This window comes from Mauremys mutica, chromosome 6, assembly GCF_020497125.1.
Source record: "Mauremys mutica isolate MM-2020 ecotype Southern chromosome 6, ASM2049712v1, whole genome shotgun sequence".
NCBI lineage: Eukaryota > Metazoa > Chordata > Testudines > Geoemydidae > Mauremys > Mauremys mutica.
The window spans coordinates 15,788,864-15,803,385 of record NC_059077.1 but is presented as its reverse complement, the minus strand read 5'-3'; the positions used below and the strand labels follow the sequence as shown (position 1 = coordinate 15,803,385).

At 46.4% G+C, this 14,522-nt stretch overlaps 1 protein-coding gene across 1 annotated transcript in view; it reads right to left on the bottom strand.

The window, feature by feature from the left end:
- The window catches only part of MAPK4 (mitogen-activated protein kinase 4), a 138,796-nt gene that overhangs the window by 70,434 nt on the left and 53,840 nt on the right, over nt 1-14,522 (bottom strand). The window lies entirely within an intron of this gene.

The following is a 14,522-nucleotide window of genomic DNA, read 5'->3' as shown; positions in this document are numbered from 1 at the left end:
AGTTATGCTCTCCAAACGCACACATCATTAGCAGCTTTTTTCACATGCTTAATTCTGTCTTCTTAAACTGAAAGCAAAAAGGGCCAATAATACATACTTTGTGTTTTGCTGGGTTTTCTTTTTTAATGTTTGAATATTTTATGAGGTTATTTGCAAACGTTTAAGATTTAATAATACTTGTGTCTCCAACTGTCCAGTTAGACAGCACAAGCATGCTTAACTGAATTGCAATGTATTAGCGGTGCATGACACGCACAAGGCATTATGTGCTAAGCAGCCCAGAGTAAAGAATTTGTCATGTTTTTCTTCAGTTTGTAATTTACGTTCTTTTTGTTTAAAAGCTGGTCAGTTTGGGTTTTTTTTCTCTTTTGTACGTAAATGCTGCACTGAGGGAGAGGAGGCACTCCCACCGGTACACAAATACCTGGCTTGCATTCGTGCTCTGCACCAGCCAAGGTAATTGAAAAGCTGCCTCAGCCCAAGCTATGATAATGATCTTACATTTCAGTAGTGCCTTTCATTCAGAAGGACTTTAATATGCTTTATAAACTTTACCAACTGACATGCAAACTATACACAGGAATATCTTCACCTGCCGCTGAAGAGGAGCCACCTCTAGGATGGAATCGAACTACCCTTTAACTTTATAAAGCAGCCTCAAATAACAGGTATGCCTTATGCCACAGACTAAATTCTTCAAGGTAAGGACTGACTTTGTACGTGTTTGAACAGGGCTCAGCCCAATAGGATCAGGGTTCCTGACTGGGCCTTTCATGGTACTGCTGTATTACCCATGTGAAATGAAGGTGGTTCTTCTAACAGCAGTAGACAGGAAGGATGGCTCAGCTCTTAACCCACTACCCTAAGGCTTTGGAGACCTGGTTTAAAGTCTCTGCTCTGTGTGACCTTGGGCCAGTCACTTAGAACTAGGTTCACAAAAAAAACCTTAGGTGTGTGACACTGGGCATCACCATCCTTAACTTTTAGGCACCCAGAAAAAACACTAGGATTCACAAAGCCTGAGTTCGGCGCCTGAGCATGGGGAGAGGTAGGCACCTCAGCATGGGATTCACAAAAGCCAGCAGCACGCCAAGTGACTCCTCGCCGAAGCAAGCCAATGGGTGATGCCAAGCTGAGAGCTGTGAGCTCAGACCCTACCGTTGCCAGGTGTCTGGTTTTCGACCGGAACGCCTGGTCAAAAAGGGACCTTGGTGGCTCCAATCAGCACCACCATTAAAAGTCCGGTCGGCGGCACAGCGGGGCTAAGGCAGGCTCCCTGCCTGCCATGGCTCCGCGCGGTTCCCGGCAGCAACGGCATGTCCCCCCTCTGCTTCCTAGGTGTAGGGGCAGCCAGGGGGCTCCGCGCGCTGCCCCTGCCCCAAATGCCAGGTCCTCAGCTCCCATTGGCCCGGAACCGCAGCCAATGGGCGCTGCGGGAGCAATGCCTGCGGACGGGTCAACGCGCAGAGCTGCCTGGCCGCGCCTCTGCAAAGTAGCTGGAGGGGAGATATGCCATTGCTTCTGGGAGCTGGAGGAGGGATATGCCATTGCTTCTAGGAGCTGCCTGAGGTAAGCGCCACCCAGAGCCTGCACCCCTGACCCCACCCACCATGTCCCAACCCCCTGCCCCAGTCCTGATTCCCCTCCTGCCCTCCAAACCGCTCGATCCCAGCCCGAAGCACCTCCTGCACCCGAAAAGCCTCATTTCTGGCCCCACCCCAGAGCCCTCACCCCCTTCCACACCCCAGCCCCCGAGCCAGCCTGGTGAAAATGAGCGAGTGAGTGAGGGTGGGGAGAGCAAGCAACAGAGGGAGGGGGGGATGGAGTGAGCAGGGGCAGGGCCTCGGAGGAGAGGCAGGACAAGGGCGTTTGGTTTTGTCTGAGTAGAAAGTTGGCAACCCTATAAGACCCACCCCTCTGTCAGAGATACATGCCTAGAGTCCAGGCTGCAGGGAGGCGCTTGCGTCTGCCTGGGACTCTCAGCTGTAAACCCTCCCTTGGGGTTAGGCACCTATGCTGTTTTCTCAAGAAGCCCAAGGGGCAGAGGAGCAGCAGCTCCCTCATAACTTTTAGCTCAAGTGGTTGGGGTACTTATTTGGGATGGGGGAACCCTCAGTTCAGGTTCCCCCACCTGAGGGGGTTCAGGGATTTGTACAGGGACCTGCCACCTCTCAGGTGAGTGTGCTAACTGTCTCTCCTGCTGAAGTGAGCACCCTAACCACTGGGCTAACCGTTATGAGAGAGCACCTCCTCTTCCCTCCCCACACCGCAAGCAAGCTCACCAGTGGGGCCCAATCCACATGGTGAGGTCTGAGCACGCTTACAGGCTCAGGCCCCATGGGTGAGTGAAGCAGAGGAACACCTATATTCCCCTGGTTGGTGCATCCCTCTGAGACTTAGATGTCTGCAATGGGACTGCAGTGCATATGTTCAGAGGCAGAAACACAGGAAATTTTTACTGCAAAATTTGGTGCCAAGTGAGTTTAGGCACCTACAGGCTCAGAGGCAATTGAGCAGGGGCTTTGTGGATCCCAGAGGGTCCTGATTTTGGTGCCTGAAGTAGCAGGTACGTGCCTAAGTTCTGTTGTGAATCTAGCCATTTCTCTGTGCCTCTGTTCCCCATCTGGAAAAAGGATAATAGGACTTCTGTAAGGCACAGGGGTGCCGTGAGGATAAATACATTAATGACTGCGTGGTCAGGTGCTCAGATGCTGCGGTAGTGGGGCCACAGTAACCATACAGCACAGCTTAACTTTGTGCTGGAGAAGAGAGTGACACCTACTGAGTTCTCAGCACCTAGGGTTTTCCCAGAGACCTCCAAAGGTATGTTCTACACTGCAACAAAACACGGGCAGCTGACCCGTGTCACCTGACTCGGGCTCATGGTGCTCGGGCTGCATGGCTATAAAACTACAGTGTTAAACATCCAGGCTCAAGCTGCAACCTGGGCTCTGGGACCCTGCAATGGGGGAAGGTCCCAGAGCCTGGGATCCAGCCCAAGCCCCCAGCCCAGACATCTACGCTGTAGTTCTACTGTCCTGCGGCCAGAGCCCCATGAGTCCAAGTCAGCTGACATGGGCCATCCATGGGTTTGTAATTGCAGTGTAGACCTACCCTTAGTGTTTGCAAACAAAAAGAGGGCTACATTAAATATATGAATTGTTCAGCGAGAAGAGCATATACTTTTTTTTATTATAACTCCAGCCCTGCCACATGCTATTGTTGTGAAAGAGCGGTCCCACACAGCCTGGAACCTTTGTTACCTAAACAAATTGCTCCTTCAAGGTTTGAGAGCATGGTTTCTATAGGCTGGGTTGCTTTCCTCCAGATCTTAAAGACATGAGGCTAAATTCAAATCTGGCATAAGCAGGTGCAACTCCCTTTGAATTCAAGGTCCAGTGGTAAATATTCTAAACATTAGACTTGGTAGGTTGTTGGCCACATGCCCGTGCACTTTGGTGGCTGCCAAAATCTTACATCATGACAAACCATTAGATTTAGTACATTTATAAAGACAGACAGGATCTGGGACCTTTACCAAGGAGAACAAGAGTATTATCAAGAGTGGAGTAGGATAGTCAGCTAACAATGCAGCTCATTTCTCCTCCAGAACTGCGAATAGTCCGGTGTGTTCCAGAGGGAGGAGGAGAACATCTTTATTAAGACCCATGCTTTGCGTCATTCCAAAATGGGGGATGTGTCATTGATTGGCAGAGTCTGAGATGGAAGGGTAACGTGTTCATTTGTATTTAGCTACCAATCTGTAAGGGTAAGAATAGCAGGAATTTCTTCATTCCTTGGTCAACTCCGTGAGTGACAAATATGTGAGTGGAAAATGAAAATAAAAGTTGGCTTTACTTTTCATGGTCTCTCTCATGAAGCTATGCTTAATAGTAACATTCTGCTACCACACACACCCAGACTGGAAGGGCTTCAAATCTAGAGGTCTGGATCTGGATCTATATTTGGGCTTTGGGAACTGAAAAAGGCCAATTTCTGATTCCAGAAACTGAAAGTAAGCCTGGACTTGCCCATTCTCTGGTCCCTTGCAGCCACTGCTACTGAGTCTGTCCATCTCTACAGAGCTCATGTAGCAACCCGTATAAATCTATTTTGGGGAGGGTAATAGGGAATACTTGCTTCTTTCTCTGCCTCAAGAATCATCCACATTAATACGTTGCTCTATATGGGGCTCTTTATCCCAGAGTATCAAATCAAATCACTTATAAACACAACTCTCCCATATGGTAGGTATGTTTTATTTCTGCTTTACAGGTGGGTAAAGAGAGACAGACATTACATGACTTGCACAAGCCATAGAAGGAGTAATTGGCAGGATTGGGAATAGTTCCCAGAAGCCATGACTCCTCGTGCCTTGTTCTAACAATTATACCACACTGCCTCTCTTGAATTAGTGTTTCCCCTATCCTGACTCTCATTTTGTGTGGCTGCATATAGCACCTTTTGCTAGTTTACTTACACAAGCAGTTACATACACACTGTTAACCCCAGCCCCAGTCAGCAGTGAATGAGACACTAACATCTTTTGAAATCCATGTTTATACAAGGCTGCCCTAAAAGATCTGAACTGTAGGTTTGCAATCAAAATGTGTCATATACATCAGATTGTTTTCCTTCTATTAAAAAAAAATCCACCTCAAATGGTTTGCTCTTCATACTGTGGTAACCTGCATGGAACTTGGAAGGAGTACTACAGATTGCAGGAGGGAAGAGTTTGGAGATGGGACCAGAAAGTTAGTCTGTGTGCACATGGCTTGAATGCTAGCTGTAGTTACAGCATCTTTGTAGATAGTTCTCTTGATAAAAAGCCAATTGCATGTTAGAAACAAATTTAGTTTGGAGTCCTTTCATATTATTACCGAGCCAGCAGTATAAGAAACACATATGATGTTCAGTCTGAATAACACATTTAAAATAGCATTATACTTCATGCCAATTAGGAAAGTTCAGATAGCATAGCAACAGCACACTAGCTCCTACTCCACCTTTTTTCCTTGCAGCTAGTGTATGGGCTATGACAGAAGGGACATGGCCATGTTTCTCTCTGCACTAGGTCATAGGAAGACAGAATTAGATTAGAATTCCCTGCCCACTTCTGAAATGCACTGTGCTGTCTTCCGCCAGAGCCTTGTCACTATTCCACGTGTATATTATTTGTTGTAATTAAATACACAGCGTTAAAGGCAAGCAAAACATATGGGATTCTTCTTGTATGTTTGCTACCACAGCTGTTTGGCTCCATAACATAAGCACCTACATGGAAAATATATTTTGTTCTATTTGCTGTGGGTAGCTGCACATCCTTAGGTGAGAAGGCTTCCTTTTCAGGCATCACACAGATGTGTGGCCAAAGTAAGTCTACTCCCCTTTCACATGTAGCAAAGAAAATGAATAAACCCCCAAACAAGGAAATAATATTGTTCTCTCTCTGTCATGTCACTTGCAGGGGAATTTCACAGAAATGGGATGTATCTTTTCTAGATCAGGTCTCAAGAGAGAGAAGCAAAGTTTTTATTGAACAGGGAACAAACCTGTTTGTTTCTATTTAACAATTTTGTTTGAGGTTTGGCACAGTTAGTGGGGTGTGTGTATACAACACCCACACACCAGAGAGAGCGTGCAGCTTGAGGAAGTGCTATATCTGGTGGCAACAGCCGCAGTTGGAAAAAAGAATACATTTGTCAGTCTAGTAAAGTATAATTCTACACGCATCCGAGACCCCAGAAGATCTTTGAGGTACAGCGTGCACAGCAACAACAGATTTAATTCTCTTCCATATGACCTGGAAAACACAGATTTGGTTCCCAAGCTGGGGTGGCAGCTAGCTATGGTCTGTGTGGTTTTCAGTTTATGAAAAAAACATTCAATATTTGACAGAGAATAGAGCTGTAAATGCAATGTGGTTTTGTAGGGTTACATTTTTCGTTAGAATAGCTCTTCAGAATTTAGGTCAGCTTTGCAAAGTGAATGTGCCACGGACATGCACTGTGCTGTCTTCCACCAGAGCCTTGTCACTATTCCACGTGTATATTATTTGTTGTAATTAAATACACATCGGCGGGTAGTGATTGATCTACCGGAGACTGATGTATCACGTCTCATCTAGACGTGAAACATCGATCCCTGAACGCGCTCCCCGTCGACTCCTGAACTCCACCAGGGCGAGAGGTGGAAGCGGAATCAACGGGGGAGCGGCGGCCGTTGATCCCGCGCCGCGAGGATGCGAAGTAAGTCAATCTAAGTCAAGCTAAGATACATCAACTTCAGCTATGCTATTCTCATAGCTGAAGTTGCATATCTTAGATCGATTCCTCCCCCCCCGCCCCAGTGTAGACCAGGGGTAAGGGTTTATCTGCACTGCACACTAAGCCCAGATCCGTGGGAAGCAGGCTTGTGGGCCTGAGGTTTCCAAGCCTGTGATTGAGTGTCCACACTGCATTGTAAATCTGGATTTACAATTGCTTGACCCAGGTCTTGCAGCCCTGTTAACTTGTCCATGCTGCATAATGAAGACCTTCTGACTTGGCCTATGTCCACACAGCACAATGACAGGGTTGGGAGCAGACTCAGTGGGCTCTGACCCACTTCTCTAGCAGGTCCTGCTGACCTGAGTCTGAATGAATTATGTATAGATGGAAGGAGGGCTTTGGCTCAAACCTGAGTCAGAGCCCGGCCTTAGTGAGAAGTGTAGACATATCCATAGTCTCCATGTGAAACCTGCTGCCACACACTAAAAGTCCTCTACTGCACTTTGAGCTACCCCACTTTGAAACAGGAGTAGGTCAATATGCACCAGGAACTGTTACTGCCTGGTATCAGGATCCACATGGACATATATTGAGTGACAGCTAGTGCGCTATAGATTTACACCCCAGCTTGCCGCACACTAACTGTTCGTCTAGATAGGCCCATAGATATCAAACCAAATTTAGAGGAGATGCAACTTAGAATATCTCACACTGATTTTAATTCCCTGTCCACTCACATTCTCTTAGACCTCCTGATTCCCGCTCAACAGATGCACAAGTGAGTCTAAATTGGTGCAGTTTACACACCAAGGAGACCAAAGGTGTAAAAGAAGAGCATGTTTAAGTAACTGCTCCACCCCCTCTCGCACTTCACACACTTTAACACAGTGGTTCTCAGTCAGGGGTACGTGTACCCCTGAAGATACGCAGAGGTCTTCCAGGGGGTGCATCAACTCATCTGGATACTTGCCTAGTTTTACAACAGGCTACATAAAAAGCACTAACAAAATCAGTACAAACTAAAATTTCATACAGCCAATGACTTGTTTACACTGCTCTCTATACTATACACTGAAATGTAAGTAAAATATTTATATTCCAATTGATTTATTTTATAATTATATGGTAAAAATGAGAAAGCAAACTACTTTTCAGTAATGGTGTGCTGTGACACATTTGTATTTTTATGTCTGATTTTGCAAGCAAATAGTTTTTAACTTAGGTGAAACTTGGGGTTATGCAAGACAAATCAGATTCCTGAAAGGGGTACAGTAGTCTCGAAAGGTTGAGAGCCACTGCTTTAACACACAACTGCGCCACTATTTTTCCCAAATCCTGGTTTTGTCACAGCTTTGCTTGGCAAAGTCGCCAACTCTGTATCTCAGTTTCCCCATCCGTACAGAGGGAATGAAGCAGAATCTTGCTAACCACACAGATGCCTGAGTAACCCACTGTGGGTTACATGAATGCCCAAATACTAACAAAGCAAGGCTAATGCATTACAGTGTTCTCTCTCGATTCACTTTGCAATTGCAGTTTAGCTCTATTTACAAATATTTTTTGTTAAAAAAATAATGAAGCCTCAGTAACATGAGATAGGCTACAGCATCTGATATTAAACTTCTGACAAGAAGTGCCATTTTTGTGTGTAAATTAAGAGCCTGTGATGGGGTGTATTCAGCCATTGTAGCTCCCTGCTGAGGGCCCTTTGGTCCTACTGCACCCCACCCCAAGAAACAGCAAGCTGGGAAGAGAGAAGTAGGGAAGGTGGGTCCTCCAAGCTTGCCTAAGGAAGAGTCTCCAAAGCAGCCATTTTGGAAACCATAGAGACCTGGTCCTCCAAGGGCTAGAGGAGCTAGCCGCAGCCAATCAGGGCCCTGCTGGCCTAGATAAAAGGAACTGGTTGGCATTAGCAGGTCAGTCCCTGGCTGGAACCAGAGGAGTGAAGATAGGTGCTCCTCTCTGGCCAAAGGAGTCCGACAATCACAGAGAGTTTATGGCTGGCTGAACTTACACAGCTGTGATTGCAGAGGGAGCAGGACCTGGGGATGTTGGCCCTGATATAGGGCTGGAAATAAAAGGGTCCAGTAGGAAGAGGCCCAGAGAAACAGCTGTGGCAGAGTGAATCAAGCAGTACATGGCTGTTATGTGTAGAGTCCCTGGGTTGAAACCGAAGTAATGGGTGGCTCTGGTTCCCCTACCACCAAGGAAGGGGCAGGGCTTATATGAAAGACCGAACATCAGGCTGAATTTAAAGGGCCCAGAGACAGGGCTGGAGACCCTAGTGAGGGCAAATTTGTGGGAGTCTTTAATATTCCAGAAGGGGTTCATTAGAACTTTGACTTAGCCGGAGGGCCAAGCCACTGAAGAGCTGCCAAGGTCAGCTGGCAGCCTGCAGGGGACACTAGGTGTGAGAAGAGGACTGTGGCACCGCACCAAGCCACTCAGAGATGCTCAAGAGGTGACTGCCCCTTCACAGAGTCAAATTTTGCAGCCCTTCATTGAACAAAGCTCCTGATGTCTCTGTTAATTTAGTGGGAGTGCTGCTCCATTCAAAACCACAGGCTGAGAGAGCAAGGGAAGGAGAACTAACAGGCAATTATCACAGGTGAATGCTGATCAGGAGCCATTTCAGTTCTTCTGCCAAGGAAGTTATAGTTTTTATGACCATGCACATTTATTTCTAATTTAGAATAAGTAAATGCATACACAAATTAGGCGGGGCCCTTCGGCTCCTGGCAAGATGCCAACACAACCTTCTGTGCAGTAGAGTCAATAGGGGTATTCACATGAGTTAAAGGCCAGCAGGATTTGACATGGATAAATTATTAGTGCATTTTATATAGGGCTGAAAGAGACACACCTTTGCTTTAGTATAAGTCTGGCTCTCGTCTTCCCTCCCATAATGCCCAGCTCACGAATCGTTATGATGCCAGTCCTACGTCTGGAAAACAGGCTCTTTTCCTTTGTGCATGAGCTGGTCAGTGCCAATGCTAAGCATGATGGATGACAAGATACAGACTTGTTGGACTCCCAAACCATTACCAACATCTAAGCATTTTGAAATCTATGGGTGAAAAGCACTTTTCACATGTAACTGCTGAGCAGCAGCATCACCAATTCACCATCAATACTGCAAAAGCAGACAGTTCAGTGAACTGGTTACCTTCTCCACCTATATCCTGGACTGTCTACCATACATTGGGTACCCTTAAAAACTGACTCTGTCATTTCTAGAATAATTCTCCATTATAGAGCTCTCTGTCTCTACCCACGGATTTGTATGGTCCTTGTCACCACAGTGCCTAAGGATGGGATTTTTTCAAAAGCACTTGGAATTGGTCGAAACCTCCTCACACTGATGTCAGTGAGAGTTTTCCCACCACTGACTTTGATGAGAGCAGAGTTAGGCCAGTGCAGAGTACTTCTGAAAAACTCTACCCACTATCCCTCTATAAGGTGTCTCTGAAGACAGGAGAACCTTTCAATACAGTAAACTTTAAGTGCAATACACTATGTGTGGAGTCATTTATTTGGCAAGTCAACAATACACATCAGCATCTCACCCCAGTTCTTCTGAAATGGCTTAGCTAATTGTATGAATTCAGATCCACACATGAACTCTCTCTCTCCTGCAACTGTCTAGCCAAATACCCTGCATATAAGCATGAAATACTCTCAACAGTCGAATCCCTCTTGGATTCCTACATACCAGTGCCTCTCTGCTCTGATGTAGGCGATTGTTAGCTCCAACTGCTGAAACCCGGAGAAATCTGCCAATCTCCTGAAGCAGTGCGTGTGACACTCTGAATGTTTTCATCACTTCAGCTCCTGCATTCTTAGTGGTTCAGCAGGAATTCCAGGCACATCACAGCTTCAGCTGCCTCTGCGTAACTCCCCCTCCACCCTCCCTCAGTAGCTGAGCTTCACGATCGGCTCCTTTGTTACAAATCATAGCCTGAGCAGCCACTGCCCCATACAAAAGTTGGGGGCATCACTCCTGCCAATCCCATGCAGGGCAGGAGGTTCCTCCTTTCCAAACCCATCCTGTCCCTGTGTGGTTCCAATCTGGTGATCTCTCTATGCATTCAAATCCTCCACAATTCCCAACTGCCAATGTGCCTGTTTGCTTATTCCATTTCTTCTGCCTCTTCCCTTTCCCACCTCCCACAAGCTATTCCCTATCACTGCTCAGGGACATGTTTCCATGGCAACTAAATACTGGGGTTGTTCAACCCATCATAGCAAAACTTAAAGGTAAAAGGTCTCCTTGCCAATTCTGTATAATATATAGTGCCCTGTGTTGTAGGTTAGGACATATCCCATATTGTACACATGGGGAACTCAAGCACAGAGAGATTAGAGGTCAGTTTTCAAAAGACCTTCAGCTATTTTCAGGTGCTTCAGTTTTTAGGCGCCAACGTGACACACCTGCAGCCTGAATTTCAAAGGTAACTGAAGGCAACGGGAGCTGTAAGTGCTCAGCACCTGTGAAAGCCAGGCCCTGGGTGTCTCAAGGGGTTTGTTCAAAGCTGCACAGTGAGTCTATGGCAGACATGTCATCAAATTCAGGAGAGTTCTTGGTTTCCAAGTCAGTGATCAGTCCACTACACCACACTGCCTCCAAAAGTAAAATGGAACAGAGAATTATCACAGGGCTGCTCCTTCACCACTCTGACTGCATGATACATAGTGTTAACATACAGCAAGTAAAATGCACAGACACACTGGCCTGATTCTCCTGACCCCAGTATAAATCAGGAGTAACTCCACTGACCTGAAAAATCTTCAGTCCCATCCCATGATCAGAGCAAGTCCTATTGTCTGAACTTATTCTGAGGGCGGCACATCACAGCCTCAGCTTAAGAAGTAACTTCTAATAGCAGTTGGCTTTATAATTAACCTTTTCATACACTACACCACAAGCAATATGATATAGGGGTTAACAGACTCTTAAAAAACAACCCCCCGAATGACAAAAGTTTTACTGATGAAAAGCGCGGGTGCGAACAGCGCTTTGTCGGCAGGCACTCAATCCTGCTGACAAAGCCACAGCCACTTGGGGGCGTGGGGGGGAAGGAGGAGTGGAAGTTTTTTGTCCGCAGGAGACCTCTCTCCTGCCAACAAACAGCAGCTACACTGCACAGCGTTTAGCGGCAAGGGTGTAGCGGCACAGCCATGTCGCTAAAAGCTGCATAGTGTAGCCATACCCTTAGTTGAGGGACACTTTTGACTTCTACAAGCCTCATAATGTCTGTGGTGGTTTTTTTTTTAAGTGCTTTTCTTTGTAACTTATTTCTCATAGTTTTTTGAGAGGAACACCGCCCCCCAACCCCATTCCCCGCCTTGGTGTTTGTTAGCTAGACACAAAACGAGAGACAGCGCTTACCATCATGCACTCACACCTGCCTTCCATTGACACTTATGTACTTAAAATAGGGCCAAGAGAACAGGACTCTGCCCAGGGAGGGAGGAAAATCCCCAATGTTAGTGAATGGCTAGAATGTGTCCGATACCTGCTTAAGCTGTTCTGATATCTTCTTTTTCCTACATACCTCTGTTTTATCTTCCTATCTCATATTTTGGTGTAACAACAATTGGAAAAAAGTTCAGAGAAAACAATCAATAATAAAATAACTGAACCCGGCCAACAGTCTCATCTCTCCCCCTCCCCCCACTTCAGGATCAAGGTCAGTTATGGAATTTAAGTCGATGGGACCTAACAGTCTGCTAATCATCACATTGCTGCTCACAAGGCCTCTATTAATGAAGCCTTATGAGGCTACTCTGACAGAGCCAAGAAGTTTTCCTTGCCAGTGTGTTGCATGAAGATTATCTAGCCCTATAAAAAAATCTTCAAATAAGAAACATAATAAAAGCACACACAAAAAAAAAACACCTCTGAAACCTGAGGGCAGTGGTTCTCAAAGTAGGGCCGCCACTTGTTCAGGGAAAGCCCCTGGCGGGCCGGGCCAGTTTGTTTACCTGCTGCGTCCGCAGGTTTGGCCGATCGCAGGGTTCACCGCTCCGGGCCAATGGGGGCTGTGGGAAGCGGCGCAGGCCGAGGGATGTGCTGGCCACCCTTCCTGCAGCCCCCATTGGCCTGGAGCGGCGAACCGCGGCTAGTAGGAGCCGTGATCGGCCGAACCTGCGGATGCGGCAGGTAAACAAACCAGCCCAGCCCGCCAGGGGCTTTCCCTGAACAAGTGGAGGCCCTAATTGAGAACCACTGCCCTACGGCACCCAGACAGGGATCTATACTGAAAATAAATTGAGACAGAAATCGGACTGTTTATATGCGTATGCTTATTTATATGTTAAATGAGCCTTCTGATTTAATAGATGTTGTTTGGATGACATATCCTGAATAAAGTCCTTTAGTCTCCTTGGAAATGAAGTGTCAGTGGCCATCCTTTCAATACTCCTAGATTCCAAGGCCAGAAAGGACCATTATGATCATCTAGTCTGAGCTCCTGGATAACACAGGCCATAGACCTTCCCCAAATAATTCCTAGAGTGAATCTTTTAGAAAAACATCCAGTCTGGATTTAAAAATTGTCAGTGATGGAGACTCCATCTCCACCTTCAGTAAGTTGTTCCAATGGTTAATTTCTCTCACTGTTAAAAATTCATGCCTTATTTCCAGTCTGAATTAATCTAGCTTCAACTTCCAGCCTCTGGATCATGTTCTACCTTTCTCTGCTAGACTGAAGAGCCAATTATTAAATATTTGTTCCTCATGTAGGTGCTTGTAGACTAATCAAGTCACCCCTTAACCTTCTCTTTGTTAAACTAAATAGATTAAGTTCCTTAGTTTATTGCTCTAAGGCATGTATGTTTTCTAATCCCTAACTCATTCTCATGGCCCTTCTCTGAGCTCACTCCATTTTATCAACATCCTTCTTGAACTGTGGACACCAGAACTGGACACAGTATTCCATCAGCAGTCACACCAGTGCCAAATACAGAGATAAAATAACCTCTCTACTCCCACTCTAGACTCCTGGTTATGCATCCAAGGATTGCATTAACTCTTTTGGCCACAGCCCTGCACAGGGAGTTTATGTTCAGCTGATTAACTTCCAAAACCCCCAAATCTTTTTCTCAACTGGAATCTCATACTGCAACATGGAACAAAACACTCAGAACATTCACATAAGCATGGAAGGCAGAAGTTAACGGGAGAGGCATGATCTGCTTGTCTCAGCACAGACAGAGCCAGGAACTCTGGAGTTCTCTTTCCAAGTCTCCCACAGACTCAGTTGGGTGCATAACCTTGGACAAGATGCTTAACTTCTATGTGCTTCTGTAAAATGGGGATACTACTACTTACACACCTACGTCTCCTGGGTGTTGGGGCTATGACCTTACATGAATAACAGCTATGTCACTACGCAGTAAGGACTTCAGAGTTGGGCTCATAGACATGGGCCAGTTCAGAGATTCGTGTGCCAGTGTTCGGATCTGGGTTTTTGATTCAGGCCCGTTGCTGCTTAGCTTAGTAGTAATTTATCCCTTAAGGCACTGACAGTGTTCACCCTCCATGTTCTGTTCTGCCCCAATAAACTCGTCTTCTCATACCTAGACAGAAGGATCTCTGCCTCCCTCCCTCCCATCTCTTCTGTCTCCTAGGAACCCAGGTACCCAACTTCTCTGACTCTGACCATGCTCCCTTTGTGCTGCCGCCTCTACCTCCTCGCTAATTCTTACCCACCCCGATCTCCCAGTGTGGCCCATCTTCCCACTACAGGTTCCTGGCTCAAGGGGCAGATTGGAAACCAATTGCAAGAAGCAGTGGCTCAGGTTCAACAGGCCACAGATGGTGCTATTCCCAACAGGGCAGGCCTGGTTCTTCCAATGATTTATCTGTTCTTCCTCCAAGTCTGAAATGTCCCCTTCTCCCCGGCACAGCATGCCCACAAGGTCCACAACATCCTTAAACGGACCAGCATTAAACCCCAAGGAATTAGTCTATGTCCTATGGGACAGTCTATGGTTCATCCTGGACTTTAATAATTAGAGATAGGTGCCAAATGTTTAGATCTGGATCCAGATAGGAACATCCTCCTTTTTTAGGGATTATATGGATGTGGGGCTTTGTTGGGGGCCCATCTCTAATAAGAATCATCAAGCACCCTTTTGTCCTGTATGTGTAACCTTTGGGTGGGCTAGAGGTCACTTCAGTTCCCGTCTCCAGTGCCTTAAAAAAAAAACCAAACACACACACACACAACTCCCATAGAACGTAGCTGG